This window comes from Phacochoerus africanus, chromosome 2 (assembly GCF_016906955.1).
Source record: "Phacochoerus africanus isolate WHEZ1 chromosome 2, ROS_Pafr_v1, whole genome shotgun sequence".
In the NCBI taxonomy this organism is placed as follows: Eukaryota; Metazoa; Chordata; class Mammalia; order Artiodactyla; family Suidae; genus Phacochoerus; species Phacochoerus africanus.
Window position 1 is genome coordinate 28,795,159 of NC_062545.1, and position 10,599 is coordinate 28,805,757.

Consider the following 10,599-nt stretch of genomic DNA (forward strand, 5'->3'; position numbering starts at 1 on the left):
GGATTACTTTATGAATCTGGCATGATTCCCAAATGCTGAGCCTTCTTTGGCACAATAAGAGTGTCTGAACGTTTCCCAAAGTGAGTTCATAGTCTCTATCCTAAGATTCTTAGGAGATGGAACTGCTCTATGATTTTTAAACTCCTTTTAAGTAGAAAGATAACAAATGTATTTCCTTTATTCCCTTTGTGCATCATTTTCCCATATCTTGTTTTGAGAATTTATAATACTTATATTATTTTCATTCCCCAGACATTTTTTCCCCCTCATAAGTGTTACAAAAGTATGTTTGGAGACACGTAGGGTCCGATAAAGAATGTACATGCAATGATTTTACTAGGCTAATTTTGGATATATTGCCAGCTGATAAGAATCAAATAGAGTTACAAACTCTTGTACGGGTAAAAATATATTTTCATAGACATAGTAGAATATTTACTGTAACTATATTTATACATTTCCTCCACTTATAATTATTACGAATGCATTTTTTAGATGACAACATTATATATGTCACGTGTCTCATAAACATTTTTTAAAAGTTTTGCTGCATCAGTTATTTTAGTGTGGCACGCCTGAATTTGGCTCTAGCTAAAGTCAGATACAGCCTTTTATTTGCAATGCACTAGACAAGGGTCAGCAAAATTTTCTGTAAAGGGCCAGAAAATGAAATTTTTAGACATTGGGGGCTGTGTTGCATATTCTTCTTTTTTTTCCCTCTATTTTTCTCACAAAACTTTAAAAACATGAAAACTAGTTTTAGCTTGAAGACAATATCCAGCCTATAGGCCATGGTTGGCCAACACTAAAACAGTGAACTTCAGGCTTTAGCATCAGAATCACTGGGTGTACCCATGAAAAATGCACAGTCCCAGGCCATCTCCCTAGAAATCAGATGATTCAGTAGGTTTGAGGTAGGGCCCAGGAAATTGCATTTTAACAATATCCAAATGGTTTTCATGGAAGCGGTCTCCAGGTCATTCATTGACAATCTCAATATTAGAGTGAAAGCAGGCTGGTTCGAAACACTTTTCCTGCTGCCCCTTGTCTCTCACCACCTTCCTCTACCTCATTCTCTTTCACTTCTCCTGAGCTAAGGAATCAGACTCTCAAAAACCCGAGACAGTTTAGGTCCGTGGAAAGTTGGTGCCTGTGAGTACAAGGCTGTGACATGTCTTCCTTCTGTACTGCTAAACTTCACCTCATATTTGAAACTTGAAAGGAAAGGAATGACTTGATCACTTGCTGATCATCCTTATGATTCTCCTCCTCAAGAAAGCAAGCACTGGAGTTCTTGCTATGGTGCAGTGGGTTAAGAATCCAGTGTTGCCAAGCTGTGGTGCAGGTCACAATTTTCAGCTCAGGTTCCATCCCTGGCTGGGGAACTTCCATAAGCCATGGGTATGACCAAAAAAGGAGGAAAAAAAAAAAAAAAGAATGCAAGCACTGAAAGCATTTTATTTTACTCTAAACATTGGGGAAGGGCTGACAGAAGAAAGATGTATAAAAGACACATATTCCAGCTTTTAGGCTTCTGACCGCTGAGAAATTTGGGGTACCTGGTGGATCTTGTAATTCTTGCCCCAAAGATGAATGAGGATTATCAATGGTGGTAACAAACCAGTACCAGCCCCCAGGGGCCCCATGTCCCTAACCACCCACCTTTGCCCACCCCCTCAACCCAATTTGGTTCAGAGTATTAAGAGGGAAATAATTACTGTAAACACCAAATGGTTAAAGTACAGACAATTCTTGATCATTTCACTTAATGAAGGACAGCTGTAGCATGTATAACTGAAATCCATAGGTTTGAGATAAACTTCAGTTGGCTCACAGCAAACCTTTTAGTAATAGCAATGCAGGAAGTGCTTCCTTAGTGCAATATATTTCATAGAGCCTCCATATGGGATAGCAACCCCAAAAATATTTATCCTTAAATGAGTCCTGGGTTTGGCATTTCCTGTTTGTTTTCACCCTCCAGGTTCTCATAAACTTATAAATATATTCCTATGACAACCAACCTGCATATTTTCATGGCCATTCGAACTGAGTCTTGAATAAAAGGTATGAGGATTTGTGTGTGTGTGTGTGTGTGTGTGTGTGTGTGTGATGAAGGAAGGACATTCCAGAGGAAGGGAAAGTGTCAGAAACCACAAGGAGTATTCTAAGAACAGGGAATAAGGAGCTGGCCAGATTGCCTGGAGTGAGGAGAGTTTTGAAGGCAGATCAGAGTATGTCTGTTTTGAATGGAAGACCTACACATCAGAGCGGTGCATTTGGAAGAGTAACCTAACCTAACAGTATCACAGACAGATTGGAGTAAGAGGAAGAGGGAGGGAAGAAGTCAGTTAATTGGGTTGGATTAGGACAAGTAACCCTACTTGGAATTTTCCATTCCAAAGAGGGGGCAGAGCAATTGCAAAGGCAGAACCTTCAAGACTTAGCAACTGATTGGATGGCTATTGGAGGCACCATTAATAGAAATAGGGAAGTCAAGAGGGGAAGAGAAGTGTGGGCTAAGGAGATTCAAAGAGGAAAGTGAGTTTAGATTTTGGTATGTTAAGTTTGTGGTTTCTTATGGAAGAGATCCGGGTAGAGTTGTTTAGCAGGTAGCAGAGAGTGTGGGATCAGAGCCTGCTGGAGAGGTTGGGCTGGGACAGAGGTGTGCTGGGGGCAAAACTGGGGGAGCCAGTTATACCCAGACATTATTAAATGTTACATTATATAAACCTGCAAATTAAATAGATCTTAAAAAGTGAATAAATGCTCAAAAGTCATCATTTCCTAATTATGTTACTGTTTCACTGCTATGTATGCTCTTAAGGTTATTTATCTCTGTTATGTATACATGACAGAAATATTATGTAATGTATGTAAATGTGTGTATATTTCTAATTTTATGTTCAGTGATATCGTGTGGGTTGTTTGGAGTTGGTTGTAGTTGGTGTATTTGCTCTACCAAAAGTGACAAATGCTACCAATATGGTATTTCCCCCTCAACCCTGGAAGACTAGTTGTTAAATGTTTACCAGGGCAGCACTGGATAAAGAGCATATCTGGGGGTTATGTGCATGAAGGCAATAACTGTGCCATAGCGTGGCTTTACTAATAGGCATTAGTATAGATCAAAAGAAAATATTTGAAGAATACTTAAGGGGTTAAAAGATGAGATTGAGATTGAGTGTAGGAGCTAGATGGAGAGACCTGTTGGGAAGTAAAGGAAGTTTCTAGATATATAAAAATAAATGTTTTTGTCTTTTCTTCTTTTGACAGAATTCTGTATTTTGTCAACTGATTTTGAAAGGCTTTCCTTTACTTTGATGAAAGGTATTTATTGGGTAGTGGCCTTCAAACATCTTGGACCATGACAACAACAATCCATTTTATCATATTCTAAATACATCCTGGTTAAGAACCCTACACTGTTTTTGGGCCCTGCTTATAGGAAGTGAACAACCATTTGAAAATCACTGTTGGAAGGATGAAGGCCTCACCTCTTTCTGCTTTAGAAAATCTGCTTTATGGAACTGCTAACTTGCCCCCAAGTGACAGTCCTATGTTTTCAAAACTTTGAGGGAAAGTCCTCAAAACTAGCTTGCAGAAGTAATTTTTCTCCCCTCTCTTCTCACAATTCCTCTTAGTCAATTTCTTCTCCTTCCTCTTGATAGTGATAGCTTTCAGAGTCAGTTAACAAAATAGCAAGTTTTGTTGATAGAAATTACAGCAGAAACAACAAAAAATAACGCTTGGGAGCTTACTGAAGGAACGAAATGACAAGATGGGCGAGGCAGGTTCACCAAGCGGATAGCAGGTCGCCATTTCTCTGAGTCCCATGTTCCAAACCTTGAAAATGGGGGAGATCGCAGGAGAGAACGTTAAAGCTGTTTCTAGTTTTTAATATTGTTTTTCCCCCAAACACCTAGCCTCCCATGCGACCTCTATATACCTGACAATATTTCCACTGGTTGTTTTTATTGGTATACACGTGAAAAGTATTTACTTAGTTTCCAGCACTGTGCTGGGGCTTGAACTTGCAGAAAAAACCCGGCCTTTGGCTGGATGACTCCTGCTTGTTCTAGGCCTCTGCTCGGTGGTTTCTATTGTCTCTACCTTCTCCTAGATTATCATTGCCTTCCCATGAACTAGCATAACAGGCCTCTAACTAACTTTCTGCTCCATGATCTCTTTCTCCCCCAACCCTTCTTACCATACTGCTGAACCAATCTCACTATAACCACTTTGGGCAGTTTAGCCATATGTAAAAATCCCATAACTGGCTCCCTAATGTTGAAAAGATAAGATCTGAACTCCTTCACTTGGCAATCCCTGTCTTAAGCTTGCCCTGGCCTCTGTGCCTTCACAACCTTTCCCTCAGGGGTGATGGTATTTAATAGCTGGGATGGCTCATGTACCATCCAATCAGAATGGGCCTGGCTGAACACAACCTGCATAGTTTGAGTGGGGTGCACTGGCTGAGTGTCCCTCGGCTTTACAAAACTCCTACCTTCCAACCTTATCTCCTATCACACTCTGTTCACTCCGCTTCTTCCCCCACAAAACCATTGGCAATCTCAGGGCCTTTGCTTACACCATGCCACCTGCCTGCAATGCCTTCCTTCCTCTGCTTACATAAGTGCCCCACCCCCACCCTGATCCCTCGGGCCCTGCTGAAGCCCAGCCTTACTTCTGAAGTCTTCTGAAGACTTCCCTAATCCGCAACCATCTCGCCCACCTGTGAGTTGTATTCACGCCTATCTTTCCTGCCTTTTATTGAGCATATGGCCTGCATTACTTTCCCTTGCTATAGACTTACTTATCTCTTTCTCTGTCTTTATTATTTATTTGTTTATTTATTTTAGCTGCACCTGTGGCATGCAGAAGTTCCCGGGCCAGGGATCAAACCTGTGCCACAGCAGTGACAACGCTGGATCCTTAACCCACTGAGCCACCAAGGAACACCCTGCCTTTATTTTTGATAGTGTTGTATCTTATCTTGAGTTTTGATTATAAACTACAGGAGAGGGGTGGTTTTGTCTACCTTGCTACATACTCAGTTACTGGAGCAGGACCTTGAGCACAAGGCTGCACAGAAATGTTTGTGGTGCTGACGACAACTGATGAGGAATTAGCTGGAAGTTGATGTTGTGTGTGTGTGTTTTGCTTTTTTAAAAATTCCTTTTATGCCTTTATTTGGGGTTTACAGTTTGCAAGAGGCTTTGTCATATATTATTGCATTTAATAAAATGTTATGTCCCCCATCTTCAGGTGAGGATAACTGAGGTTGAGAGAGGTGAAAAAGACTAGCCCACAGTCACACACAATAAATTGAAAAGCTGGGATTATTTGAATTCAGGTTGTTAATTCCAAATTCTGCGTTCTTACCACCGCTCTATGGTGGCCTCCAAATTATAATTCCTCCCCCTTTATGTTCCCATAATTCTTCTCAGATTATGAAGCCCTCATGTGGATTCGATTCTGTCTTCAGGTAAAGGCTGAGAGCCTTATAAATTGTATCATACCATAATTTTAATTTTAGTAGTAGTGCTTTATGTCTAGTATTTGTATAGATAGTTGTTCTTTTGGCAATGTGACTCTGGAGCTTTTTCTTTCAGAGCCTATTTTTTTTAACATATTGTTTTTCTGAATTTTATTTCTTCCCTCCCTACTCTATCATTATATATTTATCTCTATTTTATTTATTGTAATATATCTTTATGTAATAGCGAATTCTACTTCTTTAACCCAAGGGGCCATCCATTTTAAAACGAGTTATAAACCCAATGAGCGAATAAGTGCTTAATTCCAGCAAATATGAGAAGGTTTCTTAGTCTTTGTGGAAACCGTTTGGTAAGAACTTGCATCTTTTCTAATCACTAGTGTGTCTTTCCTCTTCCTCACCCTCCTTCCCTTCCTCCCTCCCTCTCTCTTTTTTTCTTTCTCCCTTTCTTTCTTTCTTTCTTTCTTTCTTTCTTTCCTTCTTTCTTTCTTTCTTTCTTTCTTTCTCTCTCTCTTCTCTCTCTCTCTCTCTTCTCTATCTCTCTCTTCTCTCTCTCTCTCTCTCTCTCTTTATTTCTTCTCTTTTCTCTGTCTCTCTTCTTTCTTTCTCTCCTCTCTTCTTCCCTCTCTCCCTCTCTCTCTTTTTTTCTTTTTTAGGGCCACATCTGTGGCATATGGAGGTTCCCAGACTAGGGGTCTAATTGGAGCTGCAGCTGCCAGCCTACACCACAGCCACAGTAATGCAGAGTCCGAGCCACATCTGCAAACTACACCAAAGCTCACGGCAATGCCAGCATCCTTAACCCAAGAGAGAGGCCAGGGATCGAACCTGCATACTCAATGGATCCTAGCAGATTGTTAAGAGACATGATGGGAATCTTTTTTTTTTTCTTTCTTGTATGAGGGGGAGGTTGTACTTTTGGTTATTAGTGTAGTGAGGTAGGTAGGAGGGAGGGATGGAGGAGAGAGAGAGAGAGGGTAGTGAGGGCGCAGGAGGAGGAAGGAAGGAAGGAGGAAGGGAAGAGAGGAAACGAAGGAAGGAAGGAGGAAGGGGAGGGCGGCAAAGAGATGGACAGGAGGAGGGAGGTCTTTCTTTCTTTCTTTCTTTTTCTTTCTTCTTCTTTCTTTCTTTCTTCTTTCTTCCTTCTTCCTTCCTCCTTCCTCCTCTCTTTCTTTCTTTCCTTCTTTCCTTCCTCCTTCTTCCTTCCTTCTTCTTTCTTTCTTTCTTTCTTTCTTTCTTTCTTTCTTTCTTTCTTCTTTCTTTCTTCTTTTCTTTCTTTCTTTCTTTCTTCTTTTTCTTCTTTTCTTTCTTCTATGAACCACAGACTTAAAACAATGAAGGTCTATCCTCCACCAGAAAAGGAAGAGGGGACTAGCTTTAAGGTGGCTATCCCTTTTCTTTGACCCTTCATATCAAAACGACTACATCATTTCAAATGTGACCCATGTTGGGATAAACTGTACCATGACTGTACTCTTTTCATTTAGATTTATTGCCAGAAATAGAAAATGTTTGTGGAAGTGTAAAACCAATACTACAAAGCTGTGACATCTTTTTTTTTTTTTTTGTCTTTTGAGGGCCGCACCTGTGGCATATGGAGGTTCCCAGGTTAGGGGTCTAATCAGAGCTGCAGCTGCCAGCCTATGCCAGAGCCACAGCAACGCCAGATCCTTAATCCACTGAGCAAAGCCAGGGATCGAACCTGAAACCTCATGGTTCCTAGTTGGATTCGTTTCTGCTGCACCACAATAGGAACTCCAAAGCTGTGACATCTGTAGAGATTATTTATTCTGATGTACTTTTGGGTGATAGTAATGGTTCTAAGCAAATAAATAAAAACTGTCCTATGAAAAAAGTATCAATTCCCAGAATTACCTAGATTCAGTTTAAATACTCGAGTGAAGCAAACATTTTACTTTTTGTAAAGAAAATAGCCTCTAGGAATTCCCATCGTGGCTCAGCAGAAATGAATCTGACTAGTATCCATGAGGATGCAGGTCCATCCCTGGCCTCGCTCAGTGGGTGAGGGGTCTGGCATTGCCGAGAGCTGTAGTGTAGGTCACAGATACCGCTCGGATCCAGCATTGCTGTGGCCGTGGTGTAGGCTGGCGGCTACAGCTCTGATTAGACTTCTAGCCTGGGATCCTCCATATGCCATGGGTACGGCCCTAAAAAAAAGACCAAAAAAAAAAAAAAGGAAAGGAAAATAGCCTCTAAAGAAACTATATCAAATGATTTATATTCTTTGGTACCACAATTTTGAAAAATTTCCTAAGTTCCTGCTGGGAGCTTGGGGAGGCTTCTGATGCCATTTTAGTTTAGAGATGGACTGAGAGGCACTTTTGCTACTGAAAGGCACTATTTCGTTTGAAAAACCTTAGGTACATAAGAGTTCTCCTATAAAAATTCTAACTTATGTTTTAATCCAAATTACATATAGTTTGTTTTCGGAAAGCCCTTATTGGCACTTTTTCTTTCTTTAAAATAATTACGAGTTAATGATATCCTCACAGGACAATTAAAGAGCAATACATATGCAAAATACTTTTAGGAAGAAGATGCTTTTTATCTTCAGACTCTCTGTTTTTTTAATTAAGAATTTGATGTATATTCATACAGGAATAGGTGTTACCAATGTTTAAAAAACTCACTGCAATCCACTTGAAGGTGCTTTTCAGTATGTAAATATCAGAATTTTCATGATGATAATGTTGATTCAAATCCCCAAAGCACTTCACAGTAAATAGGTTTCTTTGAAAATGTAACATGGGAACAGATTTTGTTAATGCAAAACTCAATGCAGTTCCTGGGTTATGGTATACGATCTTTTGCCATGTTACGGATTTATTGGTTCCTTTTGAAATCTGATGACAGGTTTTGCATAGAATGACTCATTCAAAAGAACATGGCAAGCAAATTTTGAAATCAGAACAGGCCAGGTTGTTGGTGTTCCCTCTCAGTGAAAGGCGAAAGGCGTCCCCAACTTTTCAGCTAGTCAACCAGTCACTTGGGACTCACCCTAAATTCTCTCTGCCCTGACATTCAATCAAGCACAAACTCCAGGTAAACTTACTTCTGTAACTTTTTTTTTCCTCTGTCTTTTTGTCTTTTCTAGGGCTGCACCCACGGCATATGGAGGTTCCCAGGCTAGGGGTCTGATCGGAGCTGTAGCTGCCGGCCTACACCACAGCCACAGCAACGCGGGATCCGAGCTGCATCTGTGACCCACACCACAGCTCACGGCAACACCGGATCCTTAACTCACTGAGCAAGGCCAGGGATCAAACCCGCAACCTCATGGTTCCTAGTCGGATTCGTTAACCACTGAGCCATGACAGGAACACCTTATTTCTGTAACTTTTAACCAATAGTTTTTCTCCTCTTTATCTCTTCTGCCACCACTTCAGCTGAGACCCTTATCAACTCCTTGATGCTGGGCTAGCCTCCTTAAAGCCATCCTCTTCACAGTTGTCAGAAAATTCTATAAACATGCTTAGGCTCCTTGGCTTCAAATTCTGCTTCTAACAATGGTTCTGGACCAGACTAGCAGGGTCATCTAGAAACTTCTGGAAGCTATTTTCAGACTCTACATGCCTCTCTTACCACCTTTACCAACGTCCCCTTCAGCCTAAAAAGCATCCTAACTACAGGGTAGAGATCAAACCCCTTAGCATTACATCCATGACTCTTTGTAGCCTCATATCATTCTTAGACCCTGGTAACAGTCCGCTGCTCATATGTTACCACGTGTGCTGGAGGATCTGTAACCAAGTACCTTGCTCATCTTGATCCTCTGCTGGCGGCTCTCCTCCCATCCCTCTTTGGTGACTAACTCCTGCTGGTTATTCCAGCTTCCGCTGAGAGGGCTCGCTCAAGAAAACCTTCTCTGGCACACTGTGAATCAGCGCTTCTAGCAAAATGCGGCCATTGTGTCCAACCTTTGTTTCCTTCCGTCTGGCCTTCTGGAACAGTGGGTCTCATATGGTAGTGACCTAAGAATTGTCGTTCAATGTGCAAATCCTCAAGTAGCCATGTCCAGAGGTTTGATGGATTCTAGGTTCAGTAGATTCAACAGATTCTAATTCAACTGACCTCTCTAGGACCCGGGAATCTGCACTTTTAGCAGCAGAAACTGATGATGCAGATTCGATGATTTATAACAAGCACCTCATTTGGGTGACCAGCAGTTGGGGTTCTATTAACTTCCTATTAACCTTCACGTAACAAGTCACTTTCACTTTGTAAATATTCCATAAATATTTGAGGCAATGAGTTAGACGGAACATAGCTTTTAAGTCAAAAGTTACATCAATTTCAGAATTTTTCGGGTGTTTTGGCTGTCTCTCCTTTCCTATATTCCCCACCCCCCCCCATCCAACAATCAGAAAACAACAACAACAACATACATTCTCAGCTTCTGTCTTGCAGTCTTGGAGAAAGTAGCAACACTAAAAGATCTTAGTAATGAAAAGTCTGAGACTCAGGCCAGTCTAAAATGGATTTATCAATAAAATGAAAAACATTACCTGTGACTTTTCCATGTTACACAGATAATTGAGTTTTCTATAGAACAGCAAATGAAATTTAATGCCAGCAACATTTATCTGCTTTAAAAATTATTTCGTGGCCATGTTTTAAAAAAGTAAAAAGAAACTGACAACTCTAATTGTATTAATATTTTTATTTAATCTAGTACATCTGAAATATTGTCACTTCAATGCACACCAAAAATAAAAATTATTAAGAAGATATTTTGCATTCTTCTTCTTTTCTTTTCTTTCTTTCTTTTTTTTTTTTTGGTACTTAAAATACCTCTTAACTCCAATGCCAAATTTTCACCAGAAATACTTGATCTGTTATGGGAGAATTCAATTGAAACATACAATTGAAAAAGTAAATTTACATAACCAATTTTTTTTTTTCAAAATGTTCTTAAAAGTTTTTCAGTAACTGAAGCAAGTGTCAGGTTTTAAATTTAATATTAAATTAGCTTAAAAATAACTAACATTTAAAATTGAATTCCTCAGTCACACAAGCCATGGTTCAGTTACTTAATGGCCACATGGAGCTAATGGTTCCTATATTAGAGGTAGCTATAAAAC